The sequence below is a fragment of the Anticarsia gemmatalis genome, chromosome 7 (genome assembly GCF_050436995.1).
Source record: "Anticarsia gemmatalis isolate Benzon Research Colony breed Stoneville strain chromosome 7, ilAntGemm2 primary, whole genome shotgun sequence".
NCBI classification, from domain to species: domain Eukaryota; kingdom Metazoa; phylum Arthropoda; class Insecta; order Lepidoptera; family Erebidae; genus Anticarsia; species Anticarsia gemmatalis.
Window position 1 is genome coordinate 13,483,930 of NC_134751.1, and position 15,955 is coordinate 13,499,884.

The 15,955-nt window shown below is 31.6% G+C and overlaps 1 long non-coding RNA gene across 1 annotated transcript in view; it reads left to right on the top strand.

Annotated features, from left to right (window-relative positions):
- The first annotated feature begins 233 nt into the window (after positions 1-233).
- The window catches only part of LOC142974089 (uncharacterized), a 98,998-nt gene continuing 83,276 nt past the window's right edge, over positions 234-15,955 (top strand). The window contains exon 1 of the long non-coding RNA XR_012959544.1: positions 234-342. This is a non-coding gene — a long non-coding RNA (uncharacterized LOC142974089). The remainder of the gene's footprint in view (positions 343-15,955) is intronic.

A 15,955-nucleotide genomic window follows, 5' to 3' on the forward strand; every position in this document is an offset into this window, starting at 1 on the left:
GCTACGCCGGTGCTACGCCAGTGCTACGCCGCCGCCGCTCTCCGTAGCACGCGAACACAAAAAAACTTTTGTAAACTTTCCGAGTATAGTCGCTTTGTAATATAATTATTTTCTAGCTAATTTACTAGTAATAATTAGATTTAATTAAGTGTTAAAAGTTAAAGTTAGTTTAGTTTAGGGGTTAAAAAGCTACTCACTGGTTGTGAAGTTCTCAGTAGTTGCAAGTAGTCGTGTGTTAGTTTTAGGATCTTTGTATACGATTTTACTGTAGTTCGTAAAGTTTTAAGAATCGAACTTTGTACAGTGTTCCGAGTTATCGCTGTCTGCGGTCACTTCGTAGCGGTAAGTTTAGCTATTAATATTGTAGCGATGTAAACATGTTATGTGTTTATTAATAACTTGTAAACTTGAGTTTATGTTTGATAGGTTTAATCTTATTTTATTGGAAAAGTTTTAACAGATACACCAAACTTTAAATTAAATTACAGAACAGCATAAATTTACAAAATAAATATACAATTACGATATTCTTTGACAAATTTAAATAAAAGCACACTCTAAAATTTCAACGAATTCGTAAGAAAATGTCTGCGACAGTGATTGCTACGCGTCTTGCTCGTAGCAGAATTCGTAGAAGACAAGCCTACGGCGTAGCGCTTACATTGTTTTTCTTTTTCGTTCAATGGACTACGCGCGAAAGAACACGGATTATCTTTTATAAACTTCTGTATTAAGACGAGTTAAATTGATTAAATTAAAATTCCAATTCAATTAAAGATAACATGTTAATTGACTATTCTTTCATTTATAACATTTGTGTCAAAATAAAAATACAAAATCTAATGTAACCAAAACCTCACTTTTCCTTTTTTAAACGCTTTATTATCTCCCAAAGTAAATACTTTATGCAATCAAATAAAGTTTAAAACACATTTTATTGGATTGCGCAATCAAAAGCGAGGGTCGAGGGGAGGAACAGGGTTTTGCTTTTAATAAATTATTCATAATCTACCGTTTGCACTTTTTTGCCGCTCTAATACTAATATTTATACGAGTTTGAGTTGACGGTATTAAATTTAAACGCCACCTTTATAGGCTCGTATAACCTTCAGCGATGTAATGTAGAAAAACGTTTCAAATTTTATTTAGAACATATAATTATTATTAATGGTTACGGTAAAATAATAAAAAGGTTATATTTATTAACGATTATTTACCTGACATTAACAGAAGATTAGTTATTGAGTTTCGATATAGTTTGTTTTTTTTACAAAAAGTCAAGTTGATTAAAAACCAATAAATTATTTCAAAGTTGCTATTCAGAGATTTTGCATTCGCTAATAAGGCTTTCTACAAAGAAAAGCGACACTTGTGTTAGTTAGTTAACATTTAATATTCTATGTTTTGCCTTTTACGAGTAAAAATGCATATCCTGAAATTTATATAAACACTCTATTAATTAAATGTGCCGTGCTCAAATGTTTTCATAATACATTACAATATTTAATTACCATACTGAAAATAAAAGTTTTTGATATCTTCATAAAAGATTAGACAAACTCTACAAAGATTTCTTAGTAAAAATATCTATTATTGTACAAAGTGATGAACAAACATTGTTACGTTAATATTTAATCCATTATAAAAAATTGCTGAACGTATCTATGGCAGAAGCAAGCGATCCACTGTGTACCATCTCTGATCCAATATTGACACAGAATCTTATGTAAATCTGAGCCAGCAGCCATTTCTTAATCACTACCTTTGCATTATTGTAATGGAGAAAAACTAAGGTATTGTGCAACTAAAGATAATTTAACTGTATTATTCTTATTCGGGTTTTGGGATGGCACATTCTGTAAATGAATGTTGCTGAAGTTGGTTTATAAAATAATGTGTTTTAAAGACGTAGGTTTGTATATAATTAGCTCTTACTGATAAACGACGTGTAAGCTCTGATTAGTAGTACAGTGTATTGTTTCTATCAATTAATTTTGAAATTGTTTATGAGTGAAAAAGATAAAACACTGATTACAGTATACATAATATGTCTAGTTATTTGCACGTCTTATTACGGTAGGAGCGATAATTCACGCATACATATATTTACTCTAAAACGTAAAAAGAATATCAGTAAATTACATAAAAACTTTAATACAGTATTTAGAAAACTAAAACTAATAACTGTTATTCGCAAACTAATAACACTAGTCTACAAGGAAAAGTATCCGAAATAATTTATACTAATTTCTGCTTCTCTGTCCATGCAAAATTCGGATTGATAACTAAAATTCATTTATTAGTTTGAGTTTTTACGATAATCGTATCTTTCTTAATGGAACTACCCACATTTAACTTCATAATGTTTTGACATTTACATAGTTAGTTTGTATCAAATATTCGAAATATTGTGATTTAGTGCTATTTTCTCTTAAATTAAGCGATATAGAAGTGATAAAAGTAAAAAGTATAATACTATTTTATAGCAAAATGTCTCGAAAATGTGTTAATAATCCCGGCAATTTTTGTTATATCTGCGGTGAGGTGATATTTAATAAACAAAGGTGTTGTACATATATCGCCTATAATAAAAAAAGCCTAATTTTACTAAACCACGTCGCAATTCCACTAATGAATAAAATAACAGTATAATTTCTGTTATTTTTTCAAAAAACTTAAAAAAAAATTTTTGAAGAAATGGAAACTAATTAAAAAAATATAATTGTAATTTCGTATGCAGTATGTCAACATAAATAAAAAAAGCTACTTACACTAGAAAATACTTTTACAAAATCAAAATTTGTATACTAGTGTAATATATGAATCTATTCTTTCAACTAAATTGTTTTAAAAACAGATAAACCAAAGCCAAACCTTACCGTTTATAATAACATAATGATAAAAGTTAACAGACTATGTATTAGAATATTTGCTAAGCTTTCAAAGTAATTACACGTTTCCACGACGTAGGTCTGTGAGGCGAGCGCCGAATATCTCGTGTGTGGTCGTTCTGTTTCTGTACTATTGATAAATAAATATGTGAACGATTATTTAATGTGGTTTTTAGTTATATTGGAGATCTTTTTTTTTGTTTGTAGCTAATGGCTATTCGATCTATATGGTGTTGAGGTCAACCTTCCATACACTCTGCCTCTTCTTCGCCCAATAGTTAAACTTTTATATTGAAATAGTACATTTCTGTTTGATTAATATGATCATCTTTATTTTAAATTCAGTGATAATTTGTATCATCGAATTTGAAATAAAGATGATCACTAATTGAAAAAGTAAGAATCAACTAGCATTACGCTAGAACGCACGAAGGTAGAGTTATTGTTTTAAGCGGTAATGAATTTGCAGAACATAACTAAGTAGATTTTTCAAAAATAATTTGAGTGGATCAGTTAGTTAGCAAAATAGCCTACGCCTCTTAGAATAGACGGTAATACACGAACTCACAAAATTCACTCTCTTTACAATACTTATACAGTAAATAAATATAAACAGTAAGCGATCAAACTATCACTAGACTTAAAAGCGATGATATTCTATATCGTTGCAATGTTCTATTAATCCGATAGAGGGAGCCACTTGAAATACATTACAGCGAGTTACAAGCGTGAGACGGTTCACAATCCCGATCCTCATTTTATAATCAATCTCTTATAGAAAATTGTTTAAGTTTTATTACATCAAGTTAAAGTGATCTTCACGTTTATTTATTGAAGGAGACTGAGGGTTGAATATGTATGTACTTTATTTTTTAAAAGACTCAAAGGTTAAACATTTACTATTTTTTTTTGTGAACTTAAGACTTAACCCCTTCATGGTATCGAAGGAGACCCTTGTCTAGCAGTGGGACAGTCAGAGTTTTATAAAAAAGATGCGTGTTTAACACCTAATATTAATTTCGATGTGTGGGCAGAGTGTATTAGATTTATACATTTCAAATAGTAGCATGGTATCAACATTACGCTCACACCCGAAGCGATGATACGCGATAAACAATAACAGCAAAACGCGCATTTTAACAATCTCCTCTAATATCTTTGTATACTTATGACTGACAGACGTGCTGTTTTAAATATTACCTACGATTTTTCAAATCTAAACTATACTAGGCTCAATATTGTCATTAATATCAACGATTTATCGTAACATAAATAGTTGCGGAACGTATAATTTAAGTCAGATTTTAAATCTTTTTGTTCAACAATGTTACCCTTTAAAACAATCTTATCGCAATAAATCAAATTCAAAAACCCTAAGGAAACAAACAAAGTTGCGATTTTGCAAAACATACAACCGAAATAGGTGCGTGCTTATTTCCCCCATAAGCATGAATAAAATTAACCATCAATTTGAATATAATCACTTCACTACATGCATATTACCATACTGAATGATTAATGTCTTTGATAACGGGAAGGAATTTTGATACAAATTTTCATTGCGTAAGGCGTTTTTGTATAGGTATCATGATAAATTGGATGTTTATGGAAAATTTAATGGTTTAAGGTTTGTAGGTATTAGTAAGTGTGGTGTAATTAGTTTTTTATTTAAAAGTCTTGAGTACAAAGTTCACGTACTTCTGACTGACAAGACTATTGACTACAGGAGGTATTTTTTGTTTGATTGGTAGTCAACATAGCGCCAAAGTCATTCGAGCCATACGAAACAAGGGCTTTTATGGAAATAAGTATCAAATAAAACTTATTTTAACGGTTTTCTCCGAAAAAAGTTCCTGTCAAATATCCCTAAACTGCCACCCAACTATCATTAATAAGGATTAGCAAAATACTATACAACAACGTAAATCATTGCTTAAAAAAACATTTTTCATAATTTATATTAACCTTTTAAATTTTTTATTAACTGATATTTCCGTAATAACATAACATCTATCTCCAAAGGTACTCACAAAACTTTCCCTCAAACATTATTCACCATTGATTACAACCAACTACAAATTTCTTAAACAATCAAAAAACCTTACACATCAAGGCAACCAAAACAAAACTAGTGCTGAACACCTGTCGGCAATAATTCGGCTCGCACCTCTATAAATTTGAACGTAAGAAAACAGTTAAATCGAATCGCCTCTGTGATATATGAGATGTAGAAAAAAGGTAATTCTATTAGATTTGTGTACTGGTTTATAACTTTGTCTGTGTATTGTATAGACAAATGTAGACGTTATGGTTTTTTCGACAAAAATAGGATATGAAATATTTTAACGAATAAACATTTTATTGAAACCAAGCTTTTTATATGCTCAATACACATCACTTTCATAATTTGGTGGGATTGTAGATTTTTCCTTGAGTGGTGAAAGTTCTACTTTCAGACTTAAGGTACTCAATGGTCCTTTTAATTATGGCGATGATCTTAATTATTTTGACTAACAAACAATACTATCCTGCGAATGTTTCCCGATCTTACGTGTGTTTTGAGCGGACAGCTAGGAGACTAGATTCATCAATTGTATTTTTTTAAGACTCAAAGGTAATTTTATTTAGCGAGAATCGTTAAACCACTGCGCCACGTACGTTTTAAAAATTGTTACCAAGAACCTAGGCTACAGATTGTACACGCTAGACCTATCTGTATCAATACAAATTGAGCCCACAATTCAGAAGTCAGCTTATTGAAAACAATAGCTTTGATACATAACGGTAATGTTTTTAATGGAACTTATGATTTAATGTTCAAGTAGTTAGCAAAATTTGTGTTGGCGTTTTGAATTGACCGATAAATGTCATTGGCGGTGGTGATGTAGTGTCAATTTAAATAGTGAGAACTAGTCATAAATATGTTTTACTATTTGTTACAGTTTTCGTATATATGTACTTTGGTTTGACTTCTGTTTCAAAGCAGTTACTCTGAAATATTCACAAAAATCTGTGTTTCTACAAACTTTATGATTAGTACCAAAAAATATACCAAAATAAAATAATCGCTTAAGTTAATACATGGTCGACAAAGAAACCTCGTGAAAAGCAGTGTTAGATCATTAGGCGGTTAGTTTCATAAAAGGTTTTTGAAAGTGGTTTTTAGTAAAAATGATGAATAATAAATAAATTTCTTATTCTAAGCAGTACATCAACTCCACTATCAAAATATTTCCATAATATATACAAGATGACACGGTATCATAAACTGTATTTAAGTACGCATACCTTAACCGACAATTTATTACGACGAGGGGCGCGGGCGAGCCCGGGGGTTAGTATTAGTTTTTGTCGACATGTCGCTAACAACCGCGCGGAGTCTTCCGCTAACCGCGGGGGCCGACATGTGGATGTACGTGTGTGGCCATTAGAATCGCGATAAGTAAGTTTAAATGTTAATTTTAAATTGAATGGCAACTTAAATTTTAAAAAAATATACCTATGGTTGTATGTAGTGTGCAATATCTTTGGTCCAGCTCCCAGGTCGATTTTTTTCTATCGTATGGTCAACCAAGTGCTAAAATTGTTCAAACCACTCGAAGGGCCTTTGACATGGCTTAACGACTGTTATATTTATTTGACAACGACCGGGATCGACTTTAACATGTCCGCCAAAACACATACTCAGTTCTAATACCACTTTGCGGTCACCCATCTATGGAATGACAGTGCCAATGTTTTCTCAACTCATAGATCGTTTACCAACTTCTCAGCACAACATAGTGATAAAATTATGTAAATAATTAGGCTACAAGTAACTAAAATGAACTAAAATGTTATTTTTTTTATTTTAAGATGTCTAACTAACAATAAACAAAATAACTTCCTCTTATATTTCAACACCATCAAAATGTTAGTACCGCTAATTTTAACATAAAATAACCCATATCCTTTTACAAATAATTATCTAATAATATCTCTAATTTAGTAGCCCAACATAAACGAAATTCAACGTTAGTTTATAAAGGTGTCGACATCGCGGAATAGTTGGCGACCTCTGCATTGCTAATACGTAGTGTACCGACCGACCTGCGTCGGGTTGACATATTCATTGCTCGCCAACACTCGGTTACATTTAATTTATTGTTTTAATTAACATTCGCAGATGGCCTTCGGTTTTGTGTTCTGTTTATGATATATACGAGTGGACGGCACCGATAAACTATGTATTGTAGTTTATTAATGGCTTTAATTTTACTGTTTGTTATTTATATTGTTTGGTTGGTTATTTTTTTAAGACTTAAGTTATTTATGAGAGCAAATTGTTTTATAAAGTACTGTAATTAAGTCGGATGTTTGTAAGGATAATATCAAGTGGCATTTGGTAGAGAACAAACGCCACTTGGTACTATCCTTACTTTCCTCTGGCCTCTGCATTCCCTTATGGGAAAAGGCTTGATATAATGTATGTATGTAATATTATTTCTTCAGCATAGACTGCACTAAATTAAAGCTATCTCCTCTCATGTCATCAACTATGGAAGCTATGGTATTGATGAGTACTATGCTAAACCAAGCGTGTCCACTACAACAAAGAAAACACTTTACTTTACTTCTACGTAGGTTGCCCTCAGTGTTGCTTGATTTTTGTACTCGAATGACATTGCAAACTTTACAGAAGTACGAAAATACAAAATAGTTGCATCAGTGAAGGTTAATAAAGATTTTAAGTATCAAGCAAAATTATTTAGGCTACGTTTTAGATGGGTGGCTATTTTACCTGGGGCATTAGTTCAATTTCTTTCTGTTGAAAGATTTCTGAAAAAAAACAACTATAGCAACATAATTCAGTTGAACTAGTTTAAGACCAAAACATTGCAAGTAAGGCTTTCAGAAGTCCAAAAATACATACAGAAATGATTTCCAACGTCATTTTTCCGTCAAGGCACTTTAAGTGCTTCTAATTGCGTCATCAAGCGCATCGTATTGTCAGCCAGTACTTGTGACGTCACAAAATGGACGCGACGCAAATGGCAGATGAAATCAGGACGCGATAATTTTTTGTAACTGAAATTTTTAGTTCCCGCGACGTCCATATTTAATGCTGAAATTTTAATGGAACTTTTATTTGTTTGGTGCTTTTTATTTTTATTGTTTTGGTGCAGGTTGCACTCGCCGTGGTCCCAGGCAGACTGTCCAGTCAGACCAGTCTGCCTGGGACCACGGCGAGTGCAACCTGCGCCGAAACGTTAGGCATTTTAAGGTAAAATGCGTGTTCGCGTTAATTCCCGTATTCTATTATACATTAAACATGCAACGCGAGAGTTTAAAAGTTATGATTGTTTTGGTGCTGTAGATTAAAATAATAAAATATACAGGCACTTTTGCAATTGGTTATGATGTTTTAACTCTCGCGTTTCAAATTAATCTATTTTTTATGCCATATAAATTTAGTTTATTTACTGTGACAAATTCTGCAAAGCTGTTATATGTATGCAGATACGCATGACCCAATTTTATATTGAGATAGATTTTGACATATATAACTAACTTCAAATATCAGCAGATTTTCAACCACTATTGAATATTGACAAAGGTCTATTTAAAAACTGCAGGAAAATCTCATCAGCGCCTCTAGCGGAAATTGCTGGAAGTATTTTTATTTTTGCAGCACATTTTTAATGTCAAACTCACAATACTCGATAGTATCGACTGTAGAACAGAGAAAGCAGATACACAATAAATAAATTTAATAATTTTGTAAGAATTACTCGATATTCATGTTTTTACTCAGTGGCGTTCTCTGCCTACCCCCGTGGTAAACGGCGTAATATATATAATACTAGCTGGCTCGTGCAACTTCGCTTGCGTCCAATAAGAGAGAATGGGTGAAATTTTTCCCGTTTTTGTAACATTAATTACTGGTACTCTACTCCTTTTGGTCGTTGCGTGATGATGTATAGCCTATGTCCTTTTTCGGGTATCAAAATATATCCATACCAAAATACATGCAAATTGGTTCAGTAGTTTAAGCGTGATTGAGTAGCAGACAGACAGAGTTACTTTCGCATTTATAATATTAGGGAAGTATGGATATATGCATGTATGTCTGTATGTATTTATGTACTACATCGAGTCAGTTACTAGTTACCAATAGACAATGTATACATAGAACACAAATCACTACAGATTTTTTCAACAAAAACACCCTAAATCAATTATTTCCAATCCGATACGTACACACAAACATACAAACAGTACATTTTGGAACAAACAAGGCACAATCCGTTGATCGTAACACAAGTGCATAAATAATGACATAATTGCCGCGTCGTTTGACAAACGACTAACATTTCCCCGAGTTCGGGAGTTAACTACCGGCGCATTCATTTTACAGTACCGACATTGTCTATGTATTGTAATTATTTAATGACTATATTGTTACCTTTTTATTCTGTTAAGCTGATTTTTTGGTCAGTTTTTGAGCTGATTTTTGTACGGCCAGAGATAAATATTAATACTAAACTAAACTATGATTAATTAACAAACAGAAAATATTTACAATTATAAAAAAGATATAGAAAGAAAAAACATTAAATTAAATTAAAGTAAGCCTATAGGGCGTCGTAGTTTTCGTCCGCATCGCTGTCAACCGGAAACAATATAGCTAGATAATTTTATTCGAGGTGCTATTTGGCGATTTTAACAGCTTTGACAAAATTATATATGTAATTGCTACAGGGGGTAATTTTGGTTTGTTTTATGTGAGCTTGTGTGAGTCTTGTAGCATTGTGTAGTTGTAATGTTTCTTGTAACTAAAAAAATATTCTTTGGGTATTACGTGTCTCCTTCAATTTATTTATGACATGATTTGATTTGTCACGTCTTATATTCTAGTGTATTAATTTCCGTTTACATATTTGTATAAAAATACGTAGTTTTCTGTAACTCTAAAATATAAACAAACTCAGATAAAAAACCAGACCAAATTCAGCGAAAAATCACCGATAACCATTTGATCTATAAAGCTATTTATGCATATCGCGATATCCCAGGTTCGATGCTTGCTCAGTGAAGCGACAAACTGCCCCGATGTCGTCTGATAGGATAAATCTTACGAAATATATGCTCACTGATAAAGTTTACGGTTTATGCAATGTTTTTATTTGTGATAAGAAGTAAATGTAGTTGAAAGATAGACGTGTGGTAAAATATTGAGCTGTTGGAGAAAGAAAGCTGAATTAAACAATAGACGTAGGTGTATCAATCCGAAATATTGTTTTTTTTTTTATCCTGTTACATGAAACCCATGTGATACCATTTTAGCACAATTTAAATTTTCTCGTTGTATTGAAAATTAAGTTTTAATTTGAAAAACAAAACCTTTTGCTTGACTCAAGAATCACAATCCTCAATCCTGTTAACCCTTCACCTAAATTTCAAATTAATCGTGTAGAAAGTGTACACATACATAGTATTTGAACCCGAGACAACGGAAAACTATTAAACAACTACCATTTTTGCAACAATCTGTTAAAATATGCCTACAAAAATATCCCAAAATCGCTATCTTAAAAACTTATAACAAATAACAAAACTAAACTATGTACTGTAAAATAAAAGTGTAATATTAAAGTTGGCAAGAGTCTATATCCATCAAAACTTAAGACTAATATTTTCATCGACTTGTACTAAAGTTTCAGCTAGACTTTCACAGTTTAGTCTGGATATTTTGATGAATTTATATAACACTGATCTTTTAGCAAGTAAATATTTCAGTCTTTATGTTTAAAATATTATTTTTCATCGCTGCAATAACTGTAGTGCGTAAAAAGTATGGTAGATTCAGATACCACCCGGGGCAAATATTAGTGTGATGAGCACGAGATTGTTTTGGAGCCTGGGGTCTTAATTTATTAATATAAGTGAGTATTTAGAAGTATATAAGTCTGTTTAACAACTATTTGCGTAACTTAAACGTATTAATTTACTACATACTTAATGCTAGTAGGTACATTTATAGCAGTTAATATATAGCATAATAGTACAAATATAAACTAAGATTTATCCATTACTAAATTATATACTCAACAAAAACCTTTATTAAATACACATACCTTGCCATTTTTTCAGTAACATTCAAAGACACACACCTTCTTTTGTAAGCCCCATGCCCACGTATTTACCATTTACTTTTATTGTGGCTAAAATAACTCAAAATACTAAATATTTAGCTCTTTAAAAATCTTCGTATTTTCATTCGCCATTTTCCCCAGTGCGACAATTTATTTAATTCCAAAAACGTCGTCTCATTTAACAAAACAAAATAGCGGTGCGAAGTTCACGGTGAAGTTCGTAACTGGTCGTGGGTTCGAGTCCGTGCAATTTTACGGCGGAGTGGCTGCACTCCCGTGCAATTTCAAACTTTAAAAAAAGTTCCTCTTACTGATACCTACGTGAATATTACCTGTTATTTTCCATGATTAGTGGAGCCTGCGTTCTGATTTCATAGTTAGATAGAATAATATTCTATGTACTTTAAAGAATTTTGTATAATTTGTTGTATACTTCTGGGGTCGACGATTATAGTTACATAGCCATTTGGATGCCTAAAACATTTCTAATTTATTTTATTATTTTTAATTATTTATTTGTGATGAGAAATGCCGTCAAGGCTTGCTAAATTATTTTGAATAAAACTTGGTTGAAAGTCCTTTGTATAGTTTAGTAAAAGTCTAATAGATGGCGTTACGTGTACGTAAATCCGATACTTAACTTTGATTACATTATAATTATTATTTGATGGTTAGTCTTAGAAAATACAATTATAGTAAAATAATTGTTTAATACTCTAATTGCTTTACTTGAATTATTTTGAAAGGAAATCTTAAGCATGAATATTATTTTCTCATCGTCAACCTTTGTAATTAAATTAAGTTCACAACTTTGAAATCCATCACCAGAAACCAGAATTTTCACGTTGTTTGAAATAGTAAGCAACAATTTAAACATTTCCCGGATATTGACACTGGACTCCTTTTAATGTATTATAATATCTATTGTGTTACGTAAGTATGAATAAAATACAAAATACAGGTTTCACTAGGATTTTTGAGCAAAGTGTGACATATGCACAGGCAGTTTACTCTGAAAACCTGAAATTTATCTATCACCTAACATATTTTCAAACCTGCATCATTTGGTTAACTACTCTCGTTTAAAACCCAACTCTATTTCCATCACATTAAGGTATATTTTAGGCTGCTAATATATTTTTTTCAGTGATGTTTATTGCCAATATTTTTGGTGAGTGCATGCACTTTAGTGCAAATTCGGTACACAAATCTTTGCCGCTCATATTTTTGTGTATTTACTTTTTGATTTCGACGTTTAATAAAATATGATACTGTGGCCTAAGTCTTTGGTTATTTATGTACAGGTTAAAACCACATGATCTATGAAACGAAATATTGCTTCACTAGGCGAATAGTATTATATTAAGCTTAATTTCATTGTTCAAAGTATAATGCCTCATGTTTCTTAAAATAACTGCTAAATGATATCAATTTATATCGTCTTACTATAAAATTACATAGTCTTTAATGATAAAAATAAAAATATTGTACAGTTGGATAAAATTGGAAAATCCCTCCCGAAAATACATGGCAATACTAGAGTACTGATAATTTATTTATAATCAATTTAAAATGATGTGATACGGTATTTTGCACTCAATACACCAAGGGGTATTATAGGTTGCAAACAAAGTCATTCCATAACAGGTCCAAATTAATGCTTCATCCAAAATCCAAACAAAAGAAAAACAACAAACTTTACTATTCTGGTCAACATTAAAAAACAGTCCACTGTCCACTTACACTTAAATGCTAGCCATTTTAAAACCACAACAGTAAGCTTAAAAGACTACGAAAAGAATCCACCAGCACTTTTTGAACAAAACCTTATTCACTGACATTGAGGCTACTGACCTATATTCCATTCAGCATAAATACCCCATTTTTTAAGAGTTAATTTTCCTGTTCATTTCATTGAATTCTCATACTCATTAGATAGTTGAATATGCTCGTTTGCATGGCCTGAAGTTGAATGAAGGTGTACAGTCAGCGCTCGAAGAGAACTGTAATGACGTTTTTTGTCACGTGGTGGTTTGATTGGGGTTGAAATTGAGTTGAAAGTGGGTTTGTTTATCGGTCAAGTGTGTTACTTTAGTGATTTAAACTCACAACACAATAAATATGCGATGATGAAGATTAAATTTATTTTCACATTGGGTCCAGTCTCTTTCTATATCTTGTTAGTTAATTTGTAAAAATTGAAGATGTGTCCTTACAGGTTTAAAAAAATATATTTGGCATTTTTACCCAAAATCTAGTCTGAAACATTTTATGGCATCACACCTTTTTAACTTGAAAATATATTCAGATCTATAAAACATTCTCTAATGTAATTTCTTCTTATTGTAATAATCCCATGTAACAGGGGATGAAATATTAAAAGTAGACATTTTAATCATACATAAACATAATCTACTTTTATGTATCTGCATGTAGGTATATCTTGTGACATACGTATGCTACCTTTATTCATGGCAATAACGCTCAAAGGTAAAAATCCTTTCTTCCACCGTACCTTCAGTGGGATCCTAAGTAACACCGACGCTAAAATTACCCTCACAAATGCTTAGAGGTTATTAACCTTTATGAGTGGCCAGGCTTTTACTAAAAATCACTGAGTAGTACCTATTTGTTGCGTTTTAGTTCTATATGCAATTCACGTGTAATGCAATAAAAATAAGAGAGTAGAAACATTCTTTATTTTAGTGGCCGCTTGAAAATTCTCTTTTGATATTTACTGCTCAAAAACTTTTAAGGTAGCGGAATTTAAGCCCAGTTGTCTGTTTAGTAAGGTAACCAACGATATTTATGTAATTTTACATTATCGTTTATCGCTCGCAAAGTTGTATATAAAATAATTATAGTTAAATATGATTTATTCTCGTAATAAAATAATCTATCTCTGAACCAAGTAAGCGCTATTTCTATGGCATTAACATCTTTATAATATGGTCAGCCAACAACCACAGAACAAATAAATAAAATATCAATCTGAAAAGGTTTATCATACATATTTCTAAAAAGATACATTTAATCACACGCCGAAATCAGTTTCCAAAACAAGTACCCTAACTTCCACAAGTCTCTACCAAGTAATACATTAATAAACATATAAAAAGGTAGAGATATATAAACCGCACCTCCACGATCGTTTATTAGCGCAAGTAATAAGAAAACTTCCGGGGAATCTTTGTGAATTTGCATTTTATCAGCCAAAGACTACAACTTAACTTCGCGGATCGTTTTATGTGGTAAAGAGACAGGATTTTGTAATTTTTATAACATTAACTTAATATGTTTTTTTTCTTGGGTTGTCAGTCATTATATGTATTCTTATTTACTTTTGCATCTTCGGTATTTTGATTTTAAAGAAATTATCTTTTATCATAAAGAAAATTTTGTTATGAAAGTATCAATAAAATTAAAAGAAAGTTGAAAAATTGCCGTGTCGTAAGGTTTTTGCGTAAAGTCTTCTTCGAGAGTGCTATAGCGATTATTGATAGAAACATGCTTTGATTATAAAGAAAATGGAAGGTTTTTAAGTGTAAAACCTCAAAGTAAGATCGGCGCTTCCATTACAATAATATTAGTAGAAAAGTCCGAAAGTAAATTAAAAAAATTCTAAGCCAAACAACATCTTGCCAAGTCTTCGTGTAACCGCATAACACCATCCAAAGTTACCTACACCGGGACGGTTATGATAACAATTTTCTTTCTTTTATCTCTTTTTATATTATTGCGGCGACAACTACGGGGGCCGTGGCCCGTTTTATAATTTTATAACACAATGGAATCTCGCGAATTATATTGTGAAACAGACTGACGAAAAAAAGTTTATCTTATTTCTGATTTTTGAGAGCTGACAGTCGTTTGTAACAAGTGATGTGCTCGTTTGAGTGTAGGTGTTTTCATCTTGTTTTATATAGATAAATAGGAAATTTGATAAATGGTTTTGCTTCAAATCAACGCACAATCTAAACCACTGAACGTTAGTTGAATTTTTTAGTAAATGCGGTACTAAATAGTAAGATTTTATTTGTGGAAGTCCAATTTTCTTTCACCCATATTTAAGAATAGTGAAAAGATATTTTGTAAGTGTCTATGTCAATTTTAATGATTTCAAGATTTTATTATTTTTAATATTTACATTAAAAATCTAACCATAAAGAATTAGATATTGGTAAATGTCTCAAGTATCCTCTGATTTTATTTTGTAAATAGACAGCCAGCACACAGAGATTTTTTGCAATGTATCATTCGTAATCACAAGAGAATTCACTAAATTGAAATAAACAAATAATGATCACAATAAAAAAAACCAAAACAATTTATAAATAAATAATCCGTTTACAAAACAAACTAGCAATTAATAAAAACACCAAAATTGCCAATAAACCGAAACGTTCTTAGCAGTTGAACCAAAACTCTGCATCAAAAATGTATAACAATTTTAATGACGTCGAACCACCCTTATTACGCAGTTTTAAGCCGCGAAGGGGGGTGGAACAGGGGGTGAGGGGTGTTCCCGTGTATTCCGCTCCAGTTATCGTGCGAAAACTTTCGCCCAATCCGATTTACCTGAGTTAATTACGTTTCATAGTATTGGGGCTTACAGTGCGAGAGGCTTCAGTTGGCATGCGTTGGATTTTAGAAAATTTAATTTACTGGAAATATACTTTTATAGAATTTTGTAAGAGAAAATATCTATTGCGGATTTACCATAATAGCTAGGTAACATTTCATTTATTTATTCATACAGTATTTAGGTGTGTAGTTTTTGTCATCTTCTTCATCTCATTTCAGCTAAATTTTATGTCCACTTAAAGCTTTGAAGGTTACACACACATTTTAGTATATCATCATTTTAGTATTTGACAAAGTAGCCATTTTACTAAAACTAAGTAAATAATAGGCCACAGATTTCCACCC